General features: G+C 41.1%; 1 pseudogene; it reads right to left on the bottom strand.

The window, feature by feature from the left end:
• Positions 1-6,959: 6,959 nt before the first annotated feature.
• Positions 6,960-10,257, bottom strand: LOC115816155 (amidophosphoribosyltransferase-like; annotated as a pseudogene).
• Between the last annotated feature and the right edge of the window lie 1,681 nt (positions 10,258-11,938).

Here is an 11,938-nt window from a genome sequence, read left to right as displayed (position 1 = left end):
TAAGCACTGGAAAAAGGCGACACATATGGGAGGTAATCCCCACCAAAATTACAATGAAAATTAATGCCATGAAATGAAAGTTCAGAACCCAGTTTGCCGTTGATTACTATTCATGCATTGCTGGGAAGCATATTGTTCTCGCTGTGTTATTTTTCCTTCTCTTTTTCTCCCAGGCCAAACTCATAGAAATATAGGTCTGATTTGCACTAAAATTGATGGTGGGGGTGAGAGGGATTGAAGGCCCAGGGGTGTATTAATCAAATTGCACGGGGTTTATGGATGTCTGCCATAAGTTGGGAATTGTGTGGATCAAAAGCTCACCTGTGCCATGAAATCATAATTTCATATAGTTCCCATGGCTGTAACTCCAAAATGGTAACTGTTTTTTCTACACCAAATTTGCTAGGTCTGTGCCTTATATGTGTCAGCGATTGTGTCATAAAATTTACAGATATGGGGGGCGAAGCCTCCCCCCATAAAAAATTCAATATAAGATGACATCAAAATATAATGGGAATAGATGTACTAGAAAATCTGCCACAAGAGTGCACACCATACCCCCGTGTGGAGCACACAAACAGCCAGAAGCAGAGAGCTAAATGTGGCAGAATACCCAACCACCTCTAGAAATTAAAGTTTCTTCAGCTACGATTCTCAACTTGTCTTTATAAATGAGTGCATTCTTCTCCTGAATATACGTTGTGTAGTGAGTTTAAATCAAGTTCTTTTTAAACTATTCGCAATGTAACTATGTCATATGAATGGCATGGTTTGTGCCCATATATAATTTGAAACTCAGACACTCCGATACTCTTTCAGTGATCCACAACTATGTATGACGCAGTTACTGTACAAATAGAAGAATCAGATCCACAGAACATAGTCTACAGCAATTCAGTTCTGTCATTACATCATAAAGAAAATGTTATACACTAATATGACATCTGCTCACACTGTAATCTAAGTTGAACTGGACAGAACGTAAATAATCAGAGAAGAGCAAAAAGCCAAATGACTGCAAACCTGAGATGTAGCATATTGGGAAACAGTACACTTTAGTGGAACCTTCACTATTTGAGGATTCCCAGTTGTACCAGAAGTTTGTAAAACATAGGCTAATGGCTCCCTCTGCTGGCCCTTCTGTGTCAAAGACATGACGGGTTGGAGAGTGGTGCCATGATCTGTTTCTCCTGTTGTTTTTGCTTTAAGTGCCTCACTGTTTGATTAAAGTGATGATAATTCTTTCTTCATCCTCACTAAAATGAGCTTTTGTACTGACCATGTTGCACACAGGGCTATGGACAGGTGACATGAAAAAGACCATTACAGAACCCCACTGATCAAAGGGAGCTGTAACATGGTTGCCTACAGCACTACAGAGGAGGCTGTAAGTGGAGATTTATGACTGTCTGCGATGCTAATAACTGGTTTTGGGGGTGCAGTAAGAATATGACGCGAGCCTAGCGACATGTCAAAAGGGGCTCCGACAAAGGTTTTACATGTAATATAGTGGACAACATAAATAACTCAATGTCAATGAATGAGAATTTTGCCTACTCTCAAAGATGATGCTACTCTCCGAGATGTATATTTAAGCACTGGTCATCAAAGATGTACGTAGTTCTCTGTGAAACGTACCAGTTCCTGATTTTAGTCCCTACAGCATGTCTGCACTATCCTTTCATTTAACAGTAAACAATCCTGCTATCTTCACCTGAAATAAATCACTTTCGATACCACAGAGTGTCAGATCACACATCTCCATAATTCTCAGGGTGAGTAGTGGAGGTGAATCAGGGTTAAGGGGTACATATGCTGCAGGTAACTGAAGGATGCTGTGTATGGGGTAAGAAACACTGCAGGTGAGAACCACTTGTAAATGCATATCATAAACAAAATACCAAATACGTTGTACATAAGAGATCTAGACGAGGAACTTGTCGAGGAACAAGAAACCATAAAAGTGGCTACAGAATTATTGGCAGAATCCAAGGTTTGACATCAGAAAACAATTTGGATTACTGCATTGTACCCTAGGATCCAAACAGGAAGATTCATATCCGACTGACAGTATAACCCTACGGTGTATTCACTCAACATGACGTTCTCTCGAGAAGCGTGGTTAATCAGTTCCCTGCTGAAGCCAGTTCCTCATGTTAGCGATGAACTAGCTCCTGTACTGCTGTGAAACATCACAGCCAGACTGCTGTCATATCCAAGGGATGAATCGTGCACCAATTCATGAAGACCCCTTTATTTAAATTTTTCTGAAACTCTGTCTTAGACATAAGCGGTTACCCGCTGTCGATCTGATCACACTTACAAATTCTCTTCATTATTGTCATTGCATACACTACTTCAACTTAGTAGAGAATCTGAATTCTGCACTGTCGCAGAAAGATGACGATACACATGACGACAAACGCGAAATGTCCAATCACATTGCACTATTCTGTCACGACAAGCCTTTTAAAATTCTTGTGACTGAATTATTTTGCGTATAAACAACAATGGATACTTCTTTCAATCAAAACTGCACAACAGTAGCTGCAAAGAAATTGAGACGTTTTCAGAGCCACGATGGAGGGTATTTTTCGGAAAGGTGGGTCAGATGTTTTACTTTCTCGCAAGTTTGGAACTATGATAACTCGGAGATGGTTCTTTACGGAGATGGTTCTTTGCACAGATGGTGAGCGGCAGGGAACAATAATTTAAGTGGATCATTTAGATTCAAATAGTTATGTTACATTTACCTTGCCGTTAGACTCACAATATGAATTGTACCTAAATGAAGAAAATGTTAAGGAGATTTGCTTGGTCTGCTCTGTTTTATACTAGTATTCGAACCTCGATGATCCAGGGGTTGGCGTGTGCCTGAAGACGATGACATGCGGAACATCAGAAGGTAAAATAACGGTATAAGCCTGGATTCATAGCAGTGCATACCACCGTAGAGGATTCGCGCATAAATGATTTCTACACTACTATGTGGGATTCTTGCGTGGGTAAATTGCCTCACAGACAACCTAAAGCTACGAATGATGTTAAATCAACTGAACCGAAACAGAGTAATAAACACCATTTTAACAACATTTAAGAACTTGCATTGTATGAAATCGAAAAAAGGGCTGTGGAACCAGTTTCATCGGAGTGTTGTTCTGTAGGTGCTGACCCACTAGGCACCAAGGAGGCAGAGGAGAAGCTGGAGTCATTGCGGGTGAGACAAATGTGAACAAAGATAACAATGAAAACTTTTCGTGCAACTTTTATAAGGATAGTTGTACCTTTTTCTGTATGTGCTTTGAATAGAGAGTCTTGAATAATTCAAGAGTGAGAGTTAATCAGAGCAAAGTCCCTCTGCCATCATCCATAAACATATTTTCCTTTAATTACATATCGTGTAGCCCAGTAGACAAAGGGGGAAATTTGGACAAAGCCTGCATGCGCAAGAGAGTGACACAGACAATTTAGTATAGAAACATCCATCTGAGTGACCAACATGTGATACTTTGGTTGGTATAGCATTTGGTATTCCTCACCTAATCTCATTTTATCTTGTAGAATCATGCCAACAGGGAGAAGTCATATAGAGATAAGGAAAACTAGTCTTTCCCAACCAGTCTGGTGCTTAATGTTTTGTTGAATGTACCTCAACTACAGAAATACTGTGTTGCTAAAATTTGTATTCACTTATATCTTATCCTGTGATTGTAATTGCATTGTCATTCACAGACCTGAATAATTCTGGGAACGATCAGGGAGTTATAATGTAATGAATCTTAAAACATTAGGTATATTTAATATTACTGCCTTATTCTCAGTCTTAGATTTCTCACTGATTTATGCTACAATTACCAAAGAATATAAATGTTTAGAATTATTATTTTTGATGAGCCTCATGCAATCTTGCAATTTGTTTTACTTTTTCAGAGGGAAATCACCCAAGATCAGTCGGATTTCTGTGACAACATAGAGAAATTAATAACTTGAACGTAAGAGTTCTTTCTCTGGAAATCAGTCCCATAAACTAATTTCTGCCCAAAGACCAAAATCTTTTTCACGGCCACACTATGTCTGTTTACATATTTGATTGAGATTGCAACAGCTGTTCAGAAATCTCTTTTCACATATAAAACAAGTATAAATAAAGGATGTCATGTCAGATGTGTAAAATTTAAAATACTTTGCTCAAGTCGTTCATTTTTGTATTTGATTTTTCATTTGTGGTTTGTCACTTGTAGGATATAGTGGTTGTGAAGATTCACAGCTTCCCTTCAGCTCCATGAATGAATCTCTTGCCTGCCAGTGGGAAGAGCTGTCACAGCCTGAGGAGGAGAATGAAGAGCTGGGGAGAACACCGAGCAGCCATGGCACAACCCTCTCAGATGTCTATCCCAGCATGCTCAGCCAAATCAACAAAGCATACTGTTGACAACATGTCAATGACACCGCCGGTGCTGTGCTGCGGAGGTAGCGCTGCTACCACTGACATGTTAATTGACTAGCCAAGCGCAACAAGAGTTACAGCTGCAGACCAGCAAAGCTATAAGAGACCTCCACCACAAGCCAGAGTCCAGTCTATAAAAGCTTGGCCAGTCATGGTAATCCTAACTTCACCTTCCTGAAAACCTCTCCTCTCTGTGGGAGTGACCTACACTCGCCACTCAAAAGTCTCAAAAACACACCCCATTAAACCAGTGGTTATTTCTATAGTCCTTAGAGAACTTCCACTGATTGTTTATCAATAGGAAATCACTGGGGAGAGATGAAAAAAAAATGAAAAAGTCACATCCTGTTCTTGTGATGGATTCCTCCACACCCCCTTCCACATCTACCAATGACTCCTCTCCTATGTCCCCCATCTACAGTATCTTCATGCCTTCCAGATCTGAGAGTCATGCCCCAAAAAAAGGAGTTGAACTCTTCTCACTAAGTACCCGAAGAGGTGGGACGTTGGCATCCCCGTCAGCTCTCAGGACCATTTTTTAAAACCTGAGGCATCAGTCCAACTCACCTCATCGTGGTCAGACCCAGACTACCAAGCTCAGAGGTACAGTGTTATACCTCTGCATCTCGTGCTTGCAGTGTGCAGATGTATTCCGAACAAGCATCGCCTGTTTGTCGCGTAAGCAGCTCTGAGCTGTACAGAAAATCCCCCTTACCAATCCAGCAGGGGACATTCTCATCACCCAGACATCTACTGCACCACCACTCTGATCATCAGGAGACCAGCATCATGAATGAAAACCAGAGAACCAACCTCAGGCCAGCAAAATGCCGGTGATCATTCTCTAGGTCTCAGGCAACACCTGCCAACACCGTCTCTTTATTCTTTGAATGTCAGATTGACACAGAATTCTGAAAACTTTATCATCACATTGTCTGCTGTGGCACGTCACCTCCATACCCTACCTCTTCCTGTCACTTGTGTGAGAAAAGATTGGAGGAGCCAATCCGAAGCCCAACCTTTACCTCCCCCAGTCTGTCGGCCCTCGCTCTAATGCCTCTTCAGGCCTGTGTGAAGAAAACTCCCCAGCAGTCAGAGCCAGAACCCTCACTGTCCTTCAAAGGCTCCAGGGAATGGCACAGGAGCCCACTACACCATAGGCACCTCCTCCAGCAGCAACAGCCGCAGCAAGCAAACCAAGAAATGGCCTGTGATATGATGGATCTGTCTGAGGATCACTGCACCAGGAGCAGGGCCTTCCTGCTTCAATGCCTCAGCACTAACTTCCTGAGGGCCACTGGAAACCTCAGGAAAGCTCAAGAAACCAGATCTGGCCTATGTATCCACAGTATGCTTTATTCAGTGTAAGAGATATATGCTGGGTAAAGGGAATGTCTGCTGTTTGTTCAGAGGTTTTTAATTGCTCTTACATTGTTCTTTCTCAGAACACAATTAGTGCATATGAAGGTTTATTTGGTATTATGTTTTGTTTTTTTAGCCTTGATGAACCAGTGTCTACTCTGTACCTGTTGTGACTTAAGCCATTTAAGTCAATTTGTCAAGTTCAGTGGATGAATAACCTACACTTTGACATTTTTATTTTAAACTGTATTATATTTTAACTTAAACTGAATGCTTTGAGATACATAAGGTGGTATGTTGCAAAAAAATTAATGTTTGAGGCGTATATGTAAATAGTTCATAGGAATTTGGACGTCCTATGCATGTTTAAAAATGAGACTTTATTAATAAGGTTTTTTAAAAATTTAAAGCGAGATACAATTTAGACAAGATGAATACAGTTTTGTATTTTAATGAAACTGTTTCCAAATCAGTGAAAACATAGACATAGAATGTTTTCAACAAAAGAAATAAATCATCAAAAGCATCAAGGAAAAGAATGAGAATTTATTGGTGGGTGAGCTTTTAATGCTAACTTGGATTGTTGATTCACATATATGCAGTGTATGTTTTGTGCATATCCTAAAGACATACAACATAACTGGGATGTACAATTCTTTCTCCCTTTGATTATTTGGCACTTTTCATGTCTCAAACTTTTAGACATGTCGCAATGTGTGACATTATCACAAGCCTCAGAGGGCTGTTTGTAATTAGATACATTTTTACGTGGTTAAAAAGTAATATAACCAAACTGAGAAGTGATCAATGTGCCCAGCACTGACATACCCAAAGTTCAAGTAATGCAAACAGTGGTTTGAGATGATAACATCACTCAAGCTCACGGGCAGTAATGGTATTCCGTGTAAGTTCTAATGCACCTTTTAAACATTCCATCACTCATCTAAGTGACTTCGTCTGTCTCAGCTGACTGCAAGTATCCCCAACCTTATAAACAGCACAGATGCATAACGATCAAAAGGGCATTTAGGGGCAACAAACATGGACCACATGTGTTCAGTGTATGAAGATCACAACTGTATTGTAGCCTTAATCATAAAGAAACACTTTACTACACTTTGCAGGTACTTTGTAAGGAATACTGCACATGCTAGCTTAGTGTAAGGGTAGTTAGACTTGAGTGAGTGAGCACATGAACATTCAGGAGAATTTCCCTCAACTCAGTAGCACCTGCCTCCCTCAGTAGTTTAATAATGGGTGATATGTTGCTGCCTCTGACAGTAGAGTCAGCAATGAACACTACTCGTTCCCCTGCAAAGTTGTGTGTCAATGCTCCAAACTTTTTGGCCATGCCCCGCTGATGCAGCTGTGTATTGGGTTGAATGAAGGTTCTGCTGACATAATGGTTCTTACACAAGACCTTTAGATAGGGCAGGCCAGACTAAAACCAAAAGATAAATTTGATTTAATCAGAACAGTGTCAGAAAAACAGCACAGATTTAGAAGACAAAGGCATCAAGAATACAGATGAAACATGCAACCTACCATCAGTATTAAAAGGCAAACTTTCATCAGAGAATATTAATGCAATACATCATAATGAATGGCAGAGAATGAACATGGTAAGGAAGAGTGAGGAGTTTGCTTGAAATGGTCTCTTTGACACTCACCTGTAGTGCATAGCGCAGTGCTGCAGGGGTGGCAGACTCGGGTACTGTGATGACCACATCGGCATCAGTGGGGGCCTCAATAGCCAGCTGGTGTCCACAGCGCTGCCTAACAGTATATATACCATTTGGCCTGTATCACAAAAACAAATAGTAGGTATCATTTCAATAGTTTTAACACACCAATGAGGTTTCCTTCATGATCATTCAAAGTAGAAAAACACCATTTGTGCTATAACCATGAAAGCTAACAATAATAAAATGATAATAATAGGATATTCTGAGCCTCAAAAATTGAATCTGGTCTAGAAAAGTAAACATATTCAAATATGCAGAATGTAGGGGGGTCTCCCTCAGGCTGCATTACCACACTAAAGGTCTTCACTCCATACTTGGAGATCTGCACAATTTTTCCAGACTGCACCTCATGGTAATATCTGAAAGTGAAAAGGAGATCAAATATCTACACCCTTGTCCAAAAACAGTTACTTTCCATCCCTTTTGTCTGTCTAATTTGTGCTGGCTCAAGAAATGCAATCAAAATGACTCAATATATCATTGGTTTCTCCACTGACTTGGCTGAATGACAGGCTTGTTGATGTTATGCTTGAATGCTCAGTTCAGTGCTCAGTGAGACAAAGCTGTTTGAAGTCTTACTTTGGGTCGATTGACTGAAAACTGCAGCATTCTGAGGATACAACCCAGGCTTGTGTGTCATCTTCTCCAATTCCTGAATGAATACAAGAAAACGAGCTTGATGCATGTGAAATGCTACAATGTAAAAAACAGACAGAAGTGACAGAAAATCAAACATATCATGCACTGTGGAGGGGAAGTACACCAAACAAGCTTTTATATTTAGCCCTCTGTCCCTTTCTATTTGTCAGTTGGTTAGAGCCTGCCAACACGCTCTCTCTGGCCCCATCTCACTCCTTTCTATTCTTCTCTACCTTAGCCATGAAGTTTGAAGATGGGGACTAAATGCCCAATGCAGAGTGGTCTGTTTCCATATGGGTCCCTCACCGCATAAATCACATCTTTGTGCATCACCAGTAATGAGTAGGATGTGGGTGTCTCTGCCACAAGGTTCTTAATAGTGCAACACAAATGAACCATGGTAAAACATTCAACTCAAAATCATTGTACTTTCAAAGTCTATAAAAGGGAAACATCTAAAGTGGAAAATGGTTCTTATAGTTTATCTGTTTTAAAATAAATAGTGCCAGATATCTTTCTTTTCTCAGTTAAAAAGCATGTTATACACTAATTTTTATTGTCTTGCTTTGTCAGATATTAATTATGAACAATGACTATACCAGTAACAGGGAGAGGATTTTAAAGGCAAAAAACTTAACTGACAAAGTTTTGACCTAGACTCAGGTGGTACGTAACCGACTGGGCAACCAAATCAGGAGCGTCAAACTCCTACATGGGCAGTGTCAATGCCATCAGCTGAGTGATCAGCTCACTGTCTGAACTGGTGGAAAGGCTCAAACCATGACACATTACCTGCAACAGAAACACACACAAACATAAAATGTAAATCTCCATGATCAGTGAATTTGTCCTCTGCATTTAACCCATCCCACACACCAGTAGTGAGCAGACACCAGACACAGGACTGTCTGTTGGCTCTGGGAATCAAACCAGCAACCTTCTGGTCATGAGCCCAGTTCTCTAACCTTTAGGCCACGGCTGCACGACCCATGACTTTGTATATCAGTGGCTCTGAATATGAGTATATTTAGGATCTAAATGGAAAATGCTTTTTAGTATTTTAGTATACTAAAAATATAAGTGTCAGCATTTAATAACAGATTTTGAAGTGCACTGCTCTTGAAATCGCTTCTTTTGTCAATGGCACTCAAGCTGTTTCAGTGAAAACAACATCCCGCCTTCTAGTGTAATGCAGCTGCATTAAACAGTTCTCCATTGTGTGCTACTGCAGTTTTGCCGTGCAGAGTGTCTACCACAAAAGGTTGGCAGTTCTGCAGCTCTGACATGCCTGGTGTGTGTGGCTGATGCCAAGGTTACCATGGCGAAGCTTGAGCAAGTCCCCTGGCTTAAAGGCGTTGTTCACCAGCCCCATGCCCTGAGAAAGAGAGTGAGAGAGAGTAAGTGAGTGAGAGAGAGAGAGAGAGAGAGAGAGAGAGACCTTGTCGCTACACAAGACACGTGAAAGAATAACAAGAGTGTGAAAAAAGGGTTTTGAATGGTTCAATTCACAAAAAAAAAAAATTATATGTCCAGACAGAAATAATGACTACACATTTTGAACTGAATACATTGTTGAAAACATAATCCAGGACAGTACTGATGTTCACTTTCAATATGAACGGTGTTACAATGTAAATGACTAGTGCACCAGGTGTTTTACTCAGCTATGTGTGTTCTCAGCCCCTCTCTTTCTCAGTGATGCTCTGTGCTGTGACTGACTGTCATAAAGACACAAATCCACTAAAACAGTGAACTTGCATCGTTAACTGTGTGGCTCTTTCCTCTTGTGAAGTCAGTGGGGGGACTGAATCTATCACTTGTGACTATACCAGCCCTCTCTTGTCCTGTTCAGTAACAGAGACAAATGAAATGTAAAATTAGTACAATAAAGCATTTTTTATGACCTTCAAGACAAACACAGACATATGGTTTGAGCGTTCCTGTAGGGATTCTTATGTAGACATGCTGCTAATCTGTTTGTCTTCATCTCCCCTCCTCCATTCTCACTCCCGCTTCTCTCCCTCTCAGACACATTGAAATGAAACCAAACTCCTCACTGTGCATTTGTTACGACACTATGGATCAGAGGGAAAAAATATACAGGTTTGTAAGATGATCATTTCCATTTCCATTTCCACAGACTGACAGAGAAGCAGAGAGAGAGACACACACAGAAGAGAGAGAGAGAGAGAGAGAGAAGCAGAGAGAGAGACACACACAGAAGAGAGAGAGAGAGAGAGAGAGAGAGAGAGAGAGAAGCAGAGAGAGAGGGCGAGAGGGAGAGGAGAGAGAGGGGAAGACTGGAAAAGACTGGAGTCTGGAAAATCCTCTTAATTTCTCAGCACACAGACAAATTCATCTGAGTCTCCTTCAGTTGCCTTATTTGGAGGGGTTCATGCTGCGGCTACCGCTCATTCGCCAAGCCACTTCTCAGATTACCTTATACCCCTCCCCCACATCACACAGCTTAAGCCAGTAGTAAGGCTGTTCTCAGTCACGTGACACCCCTCACTGGCTCAACCGTCTGGTTGCCTAGGGAACTAAGCTGAGAGAGGAGGGGGAGGGGTGTGGGGAGAGTAGCAGAGGAGAAAACAACAGAAGCGATTTCCAGGGCAGCTTAAAACCATGGAGTCTAAAACAGAGCTGCAAATAAACATGGTAGATGAGAATGGGAATGGAGGAGTGGTAAGATTATGGAAGGAAGAGGAAGTAAAAGCTCTGCTCTCTGTGTGGAGGGAAAGAGCAGCATGGGGAGAGGTTGATGGTAGGGCCAAGTTTGAGGGCATTGCAGGCCGACTAAGAGAGATTGGGGTGTGCCGTGACTGGAAAGATTGCCAAACACAGTGTAAGGCCATGGGTCTACAAAACTGGATGCCCGAACTGCCAGGGACATGTCATGTCATAAAACAAGAAACAACAGATATGGAGGACATGAGAACAACCAAAGGGCCATTTGATGTGGAAGAGGAGTCAACCTGGGAGAATAATGAAGAACAACCATCTACTCTGACCAATCCTCAGGAAGGTAACAAAGACCTCTGGACTAGTTAGCTTAGTTCAGCTTGTGTGTGTGTGTGTGCATATATACTCTCTCTCTCTCTCTCTCACACACACACACACAAACCAAAAAACACAGGGTGAGGAATGAAGAAGAAAAGTAGGTGACTGCAACAATGGCTTAAGTCAGTTTACTCAGTAGAGCCATTATCTAGGAGTCAACATTGTAGAGTGTGTGTGTGTGTGTGTTAGAGAGACAAAGCGAAATATACAGACTTTATCTAGTAGATCAACTGAAAACTGGCTTCTTGCATAATGTAACTAAAACATTAAACACAAAAACATGAGGCAAAGCCTCTCGAGGGAGCTGAAATACTATGCTTGGCATGATACAGCCAACTAACACACAAAACACTTGCTTTCAAAGGAATACATCTTAAAATCTGTTTTACAAAGATTGAATAAGCATGATTTTCAAGATTTCTTGGATTAGTAAAAAAATATATGTGACTCCTTACCATAGACTTCAATCAATCAAAAATGATACCTAGTCAGTATTATTATTATTATTTTTTAATTTTTTAGAAACTTTATTAATCCCAGTGGCAAATGTGGCCTCTGCAATTTAACCCATCTAAGTAGTGAACACACACACACACACACACACACACACACACACCAGGAGTAGTGAGCACACACACACCCAGAGCAGTGAACAGCCACACAGCCGCAGCGCCACTTTGAGAAG

The sequence above is a fragment of the Chanos chanos genome, chromosome 7 (assembly GCF_902362185.1).
Source record: "Chanos chanos chromosome 7, fChaCha1.1, whole genome shotgun sequence".
NCBI classification, from domain to species: domain Eukaryota; kingdom Metazoa; phylum Chordata; class Actinopteri; order Gonorynchiformes; family Chanidae; genus Chanos; species Chanos chanos.
This window is presented reverse-complemented; position numbering and strand designations above follow the sequence as displayed.